The 14,594-nt window shown below is 40.2% G+C and overlaps 1 protein-coding gene across 1 annotated transcript in view; it reads right to left on the bottom strand.

Annotated features, from left to right (window-relative positions):
- Positions 1–13,833, bottom strand: part of myocd (myocardin) — a 140,675-nt gene extending 126,842 nt beyond the window's left edge. Inside the window, exons 1-2 of the mRNA XM_032573480.1 lie at positions 13,754–13,833; positions 435–498 (exon numbers count right to left, since the gene is read on the bottom strand). The gene's annotated coding sequence lies outside the window, so the exon portion shown is untranslated. The remainder of the gene's footprint in view (positions 1–434; positions 499–13,753) is intronic.
- Positions 13,834–14,594: the final 761 nt, after the last annotated feature.

Here is a 14,594-nt window from a genome sequence, read left to right as displayed (position 1 = left end):
CACTTTGAGCGTGAAGAAAACACTCAAACGCAGCTCTGGTGTTTCGCAGGGCTTTAAAACTTTAACGCCAGCCTCGGAGTTCCACTCACCGACACACGCAGCTCAAGACAGCTGCGTTCCATAAACAGTAATTGGAATCACTTGCTGCAATTTGCTTCACTGCTGTCGGCTCCATCTACACTTTAGATCCATGATTACGCGAAGATTTCACGTCCAATTTCCTGCACGATAATTACCCATGTGGCAGTGGAGGGGGGAACACCGAGCGTCCTCGCGTTCGCTTCCAACTACTGGAAAGGATGCAAAATTCACACAGCCTGCTGCCACCACGCTGGTTTGCATAATGCAGATCTGACAGCCGGTTCCTTCCTGCTGCAATCATCACTGCCAGTGGCAATAACTGCACATCTAGCAAATTGCTGATAATGACTTACTGGGAGCTTGAAGCCTTTCTGTGCAAAGTGTGAGTATGCTCCAGGTACGTAGATCGCTCCCCACCTAAAGAAACAAATAAACATGCATATTAGGTTATATTAGGGAATTTGAATTGCCCTTAGGTGTGTGTATGCATGGTTATTTGTCTTGTGTTTCTAAGACATTTAATTCTGTGAAGCAACGCTTCAAACAAGTTGCTTCTTGTGTGGCCATGATTGGAACACAATGGGAATGTCCAGCCATTATGCCGCTCCTGGAGGTAACAGGTTCCTTGCCTCAGAAATTAACTTGTTTTTGGTACAAAATCAACCCTACCACCGTTGTTCAGGCGCTGGCTGAAATGTGGCCTAGAGCGTCATCATTCGCATCAAGACCAGTCATAACTGTAAAGCCACTCACAAAATGAGGAAGCCTTTATTCCAAAAGCGACATCACAAAGGAAAACTGGGGAGGCTTTCCAGCCTGAGAACACCAACCCTACTTGGAAATATGGGAGTTGCAGCAATATACTGCGCAGGAGTTTTGCTGCAAGAAGGCCTCCAAATACAAATATTTGGTCATTTTCTTTGAATTAACAAAGCAAGACTACAAACTAAGCCAGAGAGACACAAAAACATGTTTGTATTGCTAATGCCTCTTGTTAGACACAGCATTTGAGTTCTGATCTATAATCAGTTCCAGCCAATTAAAAAAAAAAATATTCCAACATGAAACAGTCATCTGAAATTCTGGCAACAACAAAATTAACGGATTTTTTTTGCGGGGAAAGAAGACCCTGTTGAGCTTGACTCTAGTCTGGCATTGTGAAGAGACATGAGAGGTGTAGGATAAGTGGGAGGCTCCGGCCGCCGGTGTAATACCACTACTCTTATCGTGAGGCTGATTAAATTAATGTTTATAGTGCCATTTGGATTTAATGTGGAAATGTAGACTACATAAACAAGTGTTGCATGTTTCCCACTGTTGTATGTTTTGTATATTATTACTCCCTACAGCTCTGTTTGCACTCTGAGTACTGGACTCCTGTAAGCCCTACTCCGTCTTAGATAAGCTTAGAGGCCCTTCAGAATGACATTTAACTCCTCGCCCACATCCAAGGGGGAACAAAGGGCTACAACTTCACTGAAACATTGTCTGATTTTATTTCTCTCCCCCCCTTTGAATGAGCCAAGTTGCCCTTAAATTAACTTCGTGGTCATTTGTCATTTAAACGTTTACTATCTGACCCGTGGGTTGGCTGGAAAACGGATAGTTTATCACTCTCAACTGCTGTCAGAGTCATAATAGTTTGAGTCATAATTATGACCGTCTTAAAAGTCACAGCAAAATCAGTGATTTAATAGAAAGAAGGGTTTATTTGTTTTTGACGAGGTTTGGTTAGAATGTCAGAACCGACCAAAGTGGAACATTCACAGCAACTTTGACATGTAGTAAGAAATCTACCAATGCGCTTTGGACAGCATGTCCACTCTGAAGCAGGGTGGCGGCGGCATCATGCTGTGAGATTTGTTTCATGTAGTTTTATGTTACAGCAAGACATCTATCCTAAACATCCTTATCAAAAACTAAGACAATCCTGTCAAAGTCCAGATCTGAATGTAATGGAAAATCTGGGGCAAGATTTAAAATGTGCTGTTCGTTGTTGCTTCCTGTCCAATCTGACTGAGATTCGTCTATTTTGCAAAGAAGAACGGACAAAGTTTTAGACAGATGTGCAAAACTGGCAGAGATTTACCTCAGAAGTATCTGTGAGTGTAAATACAGCAGAAGGTCTCTAAGTAATTGTCCCAGGAGGATTTTAAATCATTCACCCAGAGAGCAGGAATGCGGTCGTGGTTCTCTTAAAGCCGTGTTGTTAAAGTGTCTAAGAAAAGGTTCCATGTTCAGGTTCCGTCACCAACGGACCAAATGATAGCCAAATATGGGTGACGAAGAAACCGGCGCAACTTCCAAACGGGCTGGTGAAGGGAGATCGGAGAATGGGGAGGTTTGTTACTTTTACCCCCCCACATTTCAGTGACTTTTTTATTGTTTTGACTGTAATATCTCGACCCGTTTGCGTTAGCGTATTACCTAACAGGCTATTGTATTTCACATCCCTCGATTTTCTGTTCTCCCACTTAGTTGTACAGATTTCTGATTTCCTGTCGAAACTTTTGTGTAAGCCTCAATCTAAAGGATATCTCACTTAAATAAAATCTTCCTGTGGAGAAAAAAAGAAAAAAAAAAAGACATGGCAGTAATGATCCTTGGTGGTCTTGTTGTTTCTGTTGTCGATTAGCAGAGCCAGACTACAGATTACCTATCTTTTCATTCTGAACTACATCACTGCTTGGAAGAAACACTAAAGTGAGTTGGAAATTGAAAGCATCTGCGTTTTTTTTTTGTTTTTTTTTATCCCCCTCCCCTTCACCTTTTTGCATTATTCATTATGCCTTCAGCCTGGCATACCAACAGCGGCATTATCCTATTACAGGTTTGCGTTGTGTTTCATTGACGTGCTGTAAACAAACGTTATGACGAGCTGTCAAACGCAACGAGGACCTGACGGCGGTGGCCCATAATAGGCGAACGGAGAGCGAGCCAGTGCGCGCAGCCGGCTCTTTACCTGCATGATGAAAGCATCAAAGTATTGCTCAGTGAAACCAGATCACAGCGAGTAGCACGAGTTAGCCCGGTTTTGATTGAATCAACTCGCTGAGGTTAAATATCAATTCTTTTTTTTTTCCTTTTTTTGATCAGGACCTGGGATTGTATAGTTCGGGGTAACGTCACCGCATACTTTGCAGTGAGTCATGGATTTGGAGGCAAGAGGTCTGCAGAAAAAAAAAAGGGGGGGTGTATTGAGTGACCTTATGATGTTGTAATTCAACGTTACATGTCACTTTTTTCTAAAAATAACACCCAGTTCAGACTGAAATAGCAGCTCTATTTCTGCTCGGTGTTTCTGTTGGACGCCGGCGGTCCAGCGTCTCCGGGGGGGAGCGCGCGCTAGCGAGTCGGACAGGGAGGAGGGGAGAGAATGTGTTGTTTTGTTTTTCATTCTTTTCCCCGTGTAGGAAAAAAAAAAATGGGGGAGACAAGCAAGGGGGGGGCAGGGAAGGGAGGGACAGCTGGGATCTCTCCAGTCATCCCAGCAAACCGTCGCGCTCCCAGTCTGCCAGTGGTGAAGGCCAAGAGCATTCTTTGGCGGGGGGAAGCTGGTCGTTGGATTTAGGTCTGTGGTCCGAGAAAGCTTCTTCCCTTCTGCAGCATTTCATCTGAGAGGCAGTGAGCTTTCATAACCGGACGTGGTTCGGGTGAGCCCTCGCTGGCCTGAAGCAGACTGGTTGAGTTTTAAGGTAAATCTTGGTTCAAGGGGAATGTGGAGCACAAAATGTTGAATTTTCTTTATTTTTCCATTTCCCTTTATGCGTGATATTTACAGTTGATGAGCTGTAAATGATCACACTGTTGGTTTTTCTCCTTAAAGATCCGTTCCTGTCGTCACCTTTAGCCACAGCTGGTTGGTTTACAAGCAAAGGACAGAAACAGAAGCAGAAGAACAGAAGCAATGAAGAATGACAAACCAGGAGCTGAAATGCTGAGGCGAGGGTGGAAAACGGCAAAGAACCAATCAAATCAAAATTAAACCAGAGGGAACGGATCTAGCGCACAAAGAGTAGAACACAAGAATAAACTAAGAAATTAAACTAAATGAACCAATATGGCGGCACTTTAACAACAATAATGAACTCAGACAAACAAGCTGAATAGGGTAAGACCAATTGAACATAAACAAGGAACAACAAAAAAATAATCAAAAATACAGAAACATACCAAACACCCCAGGATCAGAACAGCTTTGTTTTTAAGATCTGTGATCGGTAAAATATTTCCGCCGAGGTTTGATGAGTGATTAGTTGGCAGCCCTTAAATCCCAAAGGAGCCATTTTTGGACGTCTGCCCTTAAGAACGAAACTCAACAAGAAGAAAGCTCGTGAACCCGGGAACAAAGCCGATTTATTGTTTTATGTTTGTTTTATGGTTAAATCAAAGAGCCAGAAATTTATTTCAAACTTGAGCTTGTGGAATAATGAAAAAAAAAACTTTTTTTTTTTTTTTTAGGAGTTGTTAAACCTGTTGTATATTAAAAAAATAACCACACATGGCTAGCAATGTAATAAAACAAAATGATGGGGAACAACAAAAAAGCTTGCACCACTATTTAAACTTTCAGAGACATTTTATGTAGAGATTATAATACAACTCCTAAAACTAGAAATGCTCTAGTTGATATTTTAATAAGTTAATATGAGTTTATGTAATGAGCCCAGGTGCATGTCCTTGAATTAGACCTTATATTGAGATTTTAATAACTATCTGGCTCCAAGATGGTCCCGATGCCCCAAAAGCACTTAAAAACATTTTCTAAGCTTCAGTCAAAACCGGAAGAAAAGCTTTCCTAAATGTTATTAATCAACCTCCGTTTTATGGAGAATTAAGTATTCCTTTTGCCTTTCACCTGGAGATCTTTCCAGAATTACAAAGAAAACTGAAATATTCTTTGTATTTAGTGCTGTTACACACAAAGATAATTTCACAACCACACGCTCATCAGTGCAACTTTTAGCTGATCCGTTTTACATGTACCTCTGCTTCTTGTTTAAGAAGCCAAAATAAATTTGCTCTTTAGGAGAATATGGCGGACGGTGCCTCTGTCGCTTTATTTCCACTGCGCAGATTCATCTAACATAAGCACCAAATTGCTTAAACTGCTGTTCCACTTTATCTTCTTTGTCTTCTGTGCAGAACCGCTACATGTGTCGCGCAGCTGGACCTTCTGTTTAGCTCTAATGTTAATCAGCTGCTTGTATCCAAACGTGCCAGAAATTGAATTTGTTTGCTCTGCGACCGCCATCATGTCAGTATTCATATCAGGTCTGTTTCTGCAATCTTTTCACACATAAATCCGGTTAACATATGCATCCCGTAAAAAAATCTAATAAATAAACGTGCAGTGCATTACAGTGTTTTCATCCCCTTTGAAGCTTTTCACAATTTGTCACACTACATCATCATCACAGGTTTTTTATTTTTTTTTATTCAGTCTGTGTGGTTTGTGTCTACTGGCTTTATACAGTACAGACCAAAAGTTTGGACACAACTGTGTGTCCAAACTTTTGGTCTGTATTCAATACAGACCAAAAGTTTGGACACACCTTCTCATTGAATTCGATGAGAAAGTGTGTCCAAACTTTTGGTCTGTACTGTATATATTTATTTTACATTTAGTTACATGTTATTGAGTGGGCACTTGAGTTCGAGGTGAAGAGAAGTATGATGCTGCCACCACCATGCTTCATTGTGGGGCTAATATGTTAGCAGCCTAGTGTTAGCTTTGTAAAAAATATACTGTTTTTTTTTTTTGTGTGGACCAAAAAGTAAAGTGTTTTTTTCCTCTGACTTTAATTAATTTATTTTTTTTCACTCATCTGTTGAAGAGAGAGTTCTGGTATCCACAATTAATGGTTGCCATGCCAACAGATTCTCTCACCTCATGTGATAACCTGTGAATGGTTGTTGCCCTCTTTGCTCGGCCTGTCAGTTTAGGCAGGTGACGGTTGTCGCTGCTTTCCCGTACACAGAGGAGCGACATGGACTTCGAAGTTGATCAAGATTGATTGTGGCACTTAATGAGACAATAAAAAAAAATGAGGGTAAAATATATTTTAAAAATATTTACCGTTGTTGTTTGGAGGGGAATACATTTTGCTGCACATTGTAAGAGTCCACCAAAGGTAGCACAAAAGTAAAATGTATAAACTGTTTGGTTACACTTTATGTGAAGGGGTGTGCATTACACTGACATGATAAATATGATATAATGTGTTATGAACATGAAGGAGTCTTCATGAATGTTTATTACTGTTGTCATAATTACACTTTTCACGCAAAGTTGACACTTAATTGACTTTTAATGCAACTTTTAGTACAACTTTGCATTAAAAGTGTAATTAGTTACCAGATTACACTATATATAACTGCATTAAATAATTTTTTCCAATTATTTTCACAGATTTGGAGGTTTTATGAAACCATCATTGGGGGGGAAAAAAAGGCTAGTTCAAACAGCAAAAATAACAACGCAAACCAAAAGGTCATGTTTTGGGGTGTGCAAACTCTATCGAATAGTTCATTGTCGTCATGACGAAGCATCATTTTTATTTTTAAGCGATGGATTAAGGAGTCTTTGTGCGACGTTCCTTTATAAATAAATTGGTAGAAGTATTTGACTTCTCCGCTAGATTTTAGTTTGTGGTACGAGTAAAGGGGCTAAAATCAAATCAACTCCCCCACCTTAACAGCTTTTTATTGATGTTAATTGTTCAGATTCTGTCACGTTTATATGTTGTGGTTGCAACTTGAGACAAAGGGTGGACATATATTTCTTTTGCAAGATTCATTCAGCATGGCTTCCATCTCTTCTCGGAGCAGAAGGAATGTTTTGGAAAATGATTTTTTTTTTTTTAAAATCCAGGGATTACAGTTACATCGTCAGATTAGTTCTGCAGTGACCATTGATGGTTTATTTTCGTCTTCTCCTTGATTTGTTTCATTTTAATAATAGGATAAGCGCCTCATCCGAGGTTTAAGCTCCGCTCAGGTCTTCCACCGTTATCCTCTGCATATGTACCATAAACAGTGTCAGCCCTCATAATCTCACTACATCTCTGACTAAATTATACCGCAGACCTCGCTCAAATTCTACATCAACATTTTTCCTATCAGATATCGCCCCAATAATAAAGCTTTCCAGCAAAAAAACAAAGCCGTTTTTTTTTTTTAGCTAGAAAATCATGTACAGTGTAAAAAAAAAAAAAAAAAATTGCAAAGATAAGTGGAATCTGTGATTATTTAGTCTAGATTATGAGTAATACTGTTTTGCTATGAAACTCCATCACCTGGTTCAAATATGAGAGCTCGCCGGCTGCCAGTGCTCATTTAAAAGGGAACATTCGGATGCCAGTCGAATGAGGAACTTCGTGTTCAGATGGTCTGATGACAGGATAAGGCCGACCTGAAAACTCGGAGGGGTTCACGTCTGGGGTGCGCTCGTGCCAAGAAGCGATGCTGCCAAACGTGCAAATCACCGCGCAGACATCGCACCGTGACAGGCAGAAAACGTCGTTCAGAAACGCCGGAGCTGGACCCAAACAGCTCGTCGCCGACACTCCTTCCTGTTTTAGCGTGAGCTCATTCAGTGAGCGCTCCAAATGGCAGCGGAGTGAGAGATTAAAGCGGCACGAAGCACCTACAGTGCGGCTACAGTAAAACAAAGGCTCATGACGTAATGTTTCTCAGAGGCAACAGGGCGAGGTCTAAACACATAAAAGTTTCAGAGCCGATTGGAAACAGATTGGACCTGACGTGTGTGATTGCAGCCTGCTGATTCAAGACGTGACCTGTGTGTGTGTGTGTGTGTGTGGGGGGGGGGGGTGGGCGTGTGTGTGCAAACGCAGCTGAGGCCAGATGTTTACATACGGCGTAACAGAAGGCGAGCATTTATTCTCACTGCCCGACATAAAATCTGAGTAATCGGTTCCAGTAGGTTATCATTTCCAAAATGATTTCCATTATTAGAGAGAAAGAATCCTGATACTTGTTTGTAGCTTTCATTAAAGTAAGAAATGTACATGCATTTCTATAGTATTTGGCAGACTTGGCTTTAAACTGTGTAACTGGTTAAACTTTCTGAATATTCTTTCGTGTGTTTTTCACAATAATCTTCTGGGATTTTGGCCCATTAATCATGACATGACTCTGTTACTGAGGTTTCAAGACAATCTTAATCCAGAAGATTGACTTTGTTGTTAAACCAGTTTGCAACTAATTTATTGGTTCCTTTAGGCTCATTGTGCAAACAGAAGACTGGTTTGTGGGATGTCTTGAGATGTTGCTTCAATATTTTCACATGATGTTCCTTGCCATTGCCTTACAATGCAATTTCGCTCAATTCTCATGCATCTTCACTGCTCGGTCTGGGCTTTCTCCCATGGAAGTGGATTTCTCTTGTGGAATTTCAACCGGACCAATCGGCGAACAGAAGAAGTCGTGAACAATTACATAGATTTTCTGCGCAGTTTTAGAATTGTGGTGTAAACGTAGTTTAGCAATGGCCTTGGAGGAAGTGACTGAAGTCGTTCCGTCCATGTTGGCCACGCTTCCAAATAATGAGTTAACATTAACGGCCATGTTGATTGGCTCTGCACCTTTCTATTAGCAGTGGAGGATGGTTGTTTACAGCTCAGGCAATTTCCGGTAAGCTTCATAGCCTCGAACTGGTGCATTGGATAAGTTAACGATTGGGTAAAGTTTGAAATTTCAATAAAGTCCACTCTTTCAGGAAGAAAGAAACCGTTTCTCAGTAGAGTCCAGACCCTCTGTATGAAGCAAAGCGGCTGCTTTTTACCAGGCTATCATTCCTAGTGGTAGCCTGGGACAAATGGGACAAACATTTCAATTTAAGTCCCCAATCGAAACGAGTCGAACAAACTAATAGGTGTGAAAGCATCCTTTAACATCTCCGCTTGAGGAAGTTAGACCAGTGTCTTTCAGGGTGTGCCTTTGGATAATATATCCACGACGTGTCTCAAATGTACTCAAAGTTTTCGAGTTAAGCAATCAGAACCTTGTAAAACCCTGACGTCATGAAGCGGGCGTTCTCAGATTGCTTAAAAGTAGAGACCTTTAGTGTATGTAAGCTTTTTAATCTAAAGAAAGTAATAAAAAAAAGACTCCTTATTGATATAAAGAAGAAAAAACATTTTTTGTAGTAAGTAAATATCTATTTGAACTGTGTGTGTGTGAGAGAGAGAAGAGATAACCCAGGGGAGTTAAGTGGCAGGCCCAAAGTTTCTTTTTACCCTCCATGAAATCCACAAACATCAAGCAGCCAGGGGAGTCTTATGAGATGGAGATGAGCCTGGAGGTGCAGCTGATGAACGCTCAGAAGCAGCCAAGCAACATAAAAAGAGAGATCTGCAGAGAGCCATTGAAGTGAATTTCGACCAGTTGTTTCTAATTAGGCGCGGCTCCTGGGATCAGCCCTGGAGATACGTTCCTCCTGAACGTCTCCGCTTCTATAAACAACCTTCTCCTGGTTCCTGAGCCGACCGGGGCCCCCCAGACCTGGCCCTCTGAGGTTCCCCAATGCCAAGACGTCTACACGGACTCGCTTCGTGACGCAGCTCAGACTTAAAAAGAATCGTTTCTGGCAAATCTGTTGACGACATTTCAGACAAAAATCCTCACATTTGAGCCGTTTTGCCTCGGCAGATCAGCTTTCATTTTGGCAGCTAAATTTGATTTAGGTTTTTACATCTAAAGGCCTATTTTTACATTTAGACAGCATTACCTCACCTGGCCAGCAATTTCTAATCCAATTTGGGGTTTATGCACATCTACAGTGCATGTTCTTAGGCAAAATCTCTCTGTCCACTATGTAATTGAAATTCCTTATCCGTCTTTTATAAATTATGAGATTTTTTTTTCCCCTGAAAGAGAACTGTTCTTCCTTATCAGTGTGGAAATTTGGGTTTGAACAAAGCTAAAGTTTGGAGCTGGTTTAATAAAACTGGTGTTTATTTATTTTTTTCATTTATATATCAACAGAAAGAAACTTTTAAAAATCTGTTTTACTCCGATACCGAATTTATTGTCTGTTATCGATTTAAAGTTGTGATTTTAATTATAGGAATTCAGTCTCATCATACATCCAGTCACAGTTTTTAGCATAGAAACTATTGAAGCCGGAATACATAAATCTTGCTTATTTAGTATAATTATATTAGTTAAAATTGAGAATTACAGCAGTATTCAATCAGCCAGGTAATTTATTTTTCTTATTCTTGGGCTCTTATTTGAGAATGACGTCAGAAAATGTTCTGAACGCTGACGTAGTTCTTTCTGAAAATTAAAGTGCAACGAGTCATTTCAAACAAAACTCACACACAAACCTGCTTTGATCGAAACGTTGACCGGAGAGGAAAAAACATATCAAGAAATGACTAAAAATGACGAGGAGGTAAAATGATCTCACGCGCTTTAGGCTGAAACCAAAACCAGATGACGAGTAGAAAACAGAAAACGAATCGTAAAAGGAATTGAAAAGTAGCCAAAATGCCTAAAAATATGAATACTGTAACCTGTGAATGAATACTGTAACAATTAGAAGACAATTATCTGAAGCCAATGATCCAGTGCTGAACAAAACATGGATCAAAGAGGTCACAGTTTGCCAAAGGACATACTGAGTGACCTAAAGTGAAATGGTTCAATGTGTAATTGACGGATAAAAGCAATATTGTTTATTTTGTTTTGGTTCATCAGATTATTTCTGAATTAAGTCACAATAGACTGTATAGCATGGTGAGTCAGGCATAATTAAGCTTCTCTCACATTGTAGTTGGGCATTTATGATAAACATTAATGATCATGAGTACAATTTAAATTCCTCAGAATGTAATGTTGAACAGGAAATGTGCTAAAGACCCATGTTACCATTTGATGGAAATGTAAGGCAAGTCAAAAACGGATTTACCGTATTTTTCGGACTATAAGCCGCTACTTTTTTCCCCACGCTTTGAACCATGTGGCTTGTAGCCCGGTGCAGCTTTTCTGTGGATTTTTCTTCAACCACCAGGGGGCTCCCTAGTAGGAAGTGAATCACTAGAAGTCAAAATTGGAAATCGAAGAAGAAAGCGCTAATTTTCATTTTTAGAACAAGCTCATGCTAGCAGCAGGCACGACAGAGAAATGGTTTCAAACTCAAACCCCCTCATCATGGAAACAACACGAAGAAGTTCATATGATACAGCTTTGAAGTGGCAGTACAGATCGATAGCCGCTGCCCATATGCTCGGCGTGAACCAATCCATGGTTCGGCGTTGGAGACGGAGGGCTGCGTCCTTTATAGCAGATTTATTAAGGACACAACCCTCTGCTACGTCCTTGTGGAAAACCGAGAGCGGCGGAGATATCAGCGGCTTATAGCCCGGTGCGGCTTATATATATACGTTTCCAGTTTTTAAAAAAACAAACTTTGTAGATGCGGCTTGCAGTGAGGTGAGCTCTATAGTCCAGAAAATACGGTAATTTGCTTCACATAGGAATGTTCTGTAAGAAACTCAGAATAATGGGGAAACAAATCTATTTTGTAAAAACTAGGGACAGCTTACACTGCAGGCATGTTTATTTACTTGTTACTGTCCAGATGCATTTAAGACATTCTTATTTGCACTGCAGCCGTCGCTGTTACAGACCACAGGCTGCCACAGTCTGTGCTTGTTAATCACTGAAAACTTCCACTTAACTGCAAAATGCAACCATAGTGTGATGTTTGCATGTTAGATTTATTGTCCATAAACCAGCAGCAAAGTGGCAGGGAAAATGGATGCATGCAGATTCACACAAAAGTAAAAAAAAAGAGCAACATCTCCTAAAAACAAGATTTAAGCCAATGTGACATTTTGGAGGAGATATTTTTACATAATGGCAGTATTTTCCTCACAAGCTCAAAGAGGTTGCTTCAGCTTGCATAACCTGACCTGTTATTTAAACTGCGTTTTGTTGCTGAGTTTATACGAGACTTGAGGGACACTTCACGGCTCACGGCACTTCCTCAATCAGGAATTCAGGGAACTGTTTGTTAAATTCAAGGTGCTTATTTGTGCTACTTTTTAACGAGCAGCTAACTCATGCCAGTAGGCTGCTGGGTAAGCGGTGCCCCGAAAACAGGCGGTAAGAGGTAAATGGGGTGGGAGAAATGGCCACCCCCTGTAAAAAAACCCACTCCAGAGAGTCATGTTCAGTTCATACAAAGGCATACAGAATACATCAATCAAGACATAAATGTGAAACTAAAGGAATAAATGTAAAAATACATAAAAAAAAAAATCTTAATTACCGTGAAACTTTTACTTGCCTGGTCTGATGATGCTTATGAATATTTTCTGGGAGCGTCCCTGTGCTGGGCAAAGAATTTGACAAATGTTGAAATTACAGATCCTAAAATTTTCTTTTTTAAGGTCAGGAGGTCAAGCTCGTTTGATCTGGGGTTTTTTTGTATATATATAAATCAGGTTGTGTTTTAGTGTTATTAATGCATGTTATTAAATATGACAATATTGAGTGGTAGCCATGAGCTGCAGAGGATGCCGTTGTCATCACATAGAGGGAAATTGTGTGTTTTAATAGAATAGAATTGTATTGTCACACAATGACAATGCAATAGCAGCAAATATTTTTCTTCTTATTATGATTATTATTATTTTATTGTTTCAAAACCAGATAGAAAGGGCCAGTGTCATGTGTGTACTCAGTGGGCGAAAAATTCCCAGTTAGGACATTTTGATGGGACATATCTATGGTATTCTATTCTATTCTATTTTGAAATGTATTTTCATTTATAGATGAAACAAGAAGCTACTTAGTGTTAGCTTAGCTTCAGTCAGGAAAGCTTTGCAAGTGTCCAGATTGAGAGCACACTGATGGTGTTTTACATCAAGGAAGATACTGACTGCTCATAATTACTTCTCACAAACCCATTTGGAACAAAACAAAAGTCAGTCCAGTTGTTGTTTTAGTATAATACCAGAATGACTTGGCTTCTGAAAGAGGATCATTTTCCTCGGTTAAACTTACACCGGTTGTCACTTTTATTTCCACTGACAAATTTGAAATAATCAAACAGTTAAAACAGGAATGCTTCATTTTTTTTCCCCCCACTTGCAATTCCTGTCTTCTGCAATCACTTATCACTTACATTCTCCCTACAAAAATAGACTATTATCTGTCTTTATGCATTGGAAATCACATTTGCATTATCGCCCCAAATGTCAGCTCTGACTATTATCATCCTCTTGCCAAAAGCTTGCAGTTATGAATCTTAATGGTGCATGCCTTTGAAGCCAGCCTGAAAACACACACATACCTTTTAGTGAAATATCCTTAACCTTTCCTTCTACACTTTGATCACCTCGGTAGGAGGAGGAGGAACGGCACAAAAACCGTTACAAGAAATCAAAACCGGACGAGTCGGCCGGAGGACGGCAATAGATTCATTTATGAGTGACATAGCACAATATTACTCCTCTGTTATTTATGCGCCCGGCTCTGTTTTTCCAGATTGCTTCACTTTCTGAAGGGTTCTGAGTTAAGAATAAAAAATAAAAAGCAGCCAAATACTTCTGAGCGTGGAAATTCTTTTACAAATTAGCTGCAGTTTGCACCTGACAGCGGAGGGAAGAGATCAGAGAAAACGCGTTGCATAACTCACACTGACTCGTTGCTGACGGCCGGACACAGAGGCAGGTTATCCGGATCCAGCGTAGGGGCTGTCCTCGCCCGGCCCGGCCCGGCTGCTGCCGCTGCTACTGAGCCTCCACATGTGCTCTCACAAGTGGGTGTGTGTGTGTGTGGGGGTGTGTGTGTGTGTGTGTGCGTGCGAATGTTTGTGTGTGTAAGACAACACGTTCTCTCCTCCCAGAGGTTCTGAAACGGCCTTTCCAGCTATTTATAATCACCGGTGCGGTTGTTGCCGTCACTCACTTATCTGTCGCTCCTACTGGGACAATGAGGTCATTGGATGGGAGTGATTTAAAAAAAATAAAAATTGGTGAAAAGTAAACTGCAGTGATGGGTTCCAGTGGCTAAAACAGGTCTGTCACTCCGATTCGACCACTCCTTCCTTTTTTCTTTTTTTTTTTCTGGTTTGATTGCCAACTGTTCCTGCTGCAACTTGGAAAAAGTAGAAAAATCTGTGATGCATTGAAAGAAGAAAACCTGAGTTGATCGAATGAAGTTCATCCAAGTAAATATATTAAGTTTATTAAGTTGTCATGCTAAGCAAACATTAAGACAGACTTATTTCAATTTCATGTAACATATCAACTCATTTCTCGATTTTTTAAAGTTGGAGCTCCATTCTCCTTTTTAGTATAAATATTCAACTCTTGTTTTTTTTTTTTGTTTGTTTTATTAAATCACTTTTGTGTGTTGACATTTTTGGTAATTATTAATCTGAAATAATTCACCATACACCATAATGTATAACACCAACAATAACCATTTCACACGGCTACTCGTATAAAAACTGAGATGGGAACAAAGTGTTGAAA

This window comes from Xiphophorus hellerii, chromosome 10 (genome assembly GCF_003331165.1).
Source record: "Xiphophorus hellerii strain 12219 chromosome 10, Xiphophorus_hellerii-4.1, whole genome shotgun sequence".
Lineage (NCBI taxonomy): Eukaryota > Metazoa > Chordata > Actinopteri > Cyprinodontiformes > Poeciliidae > Xiphophorus > Xiphophorus hellerii.
This window is presented reverse-complemented; position numbering and strand designations above follow the sequence as displayed.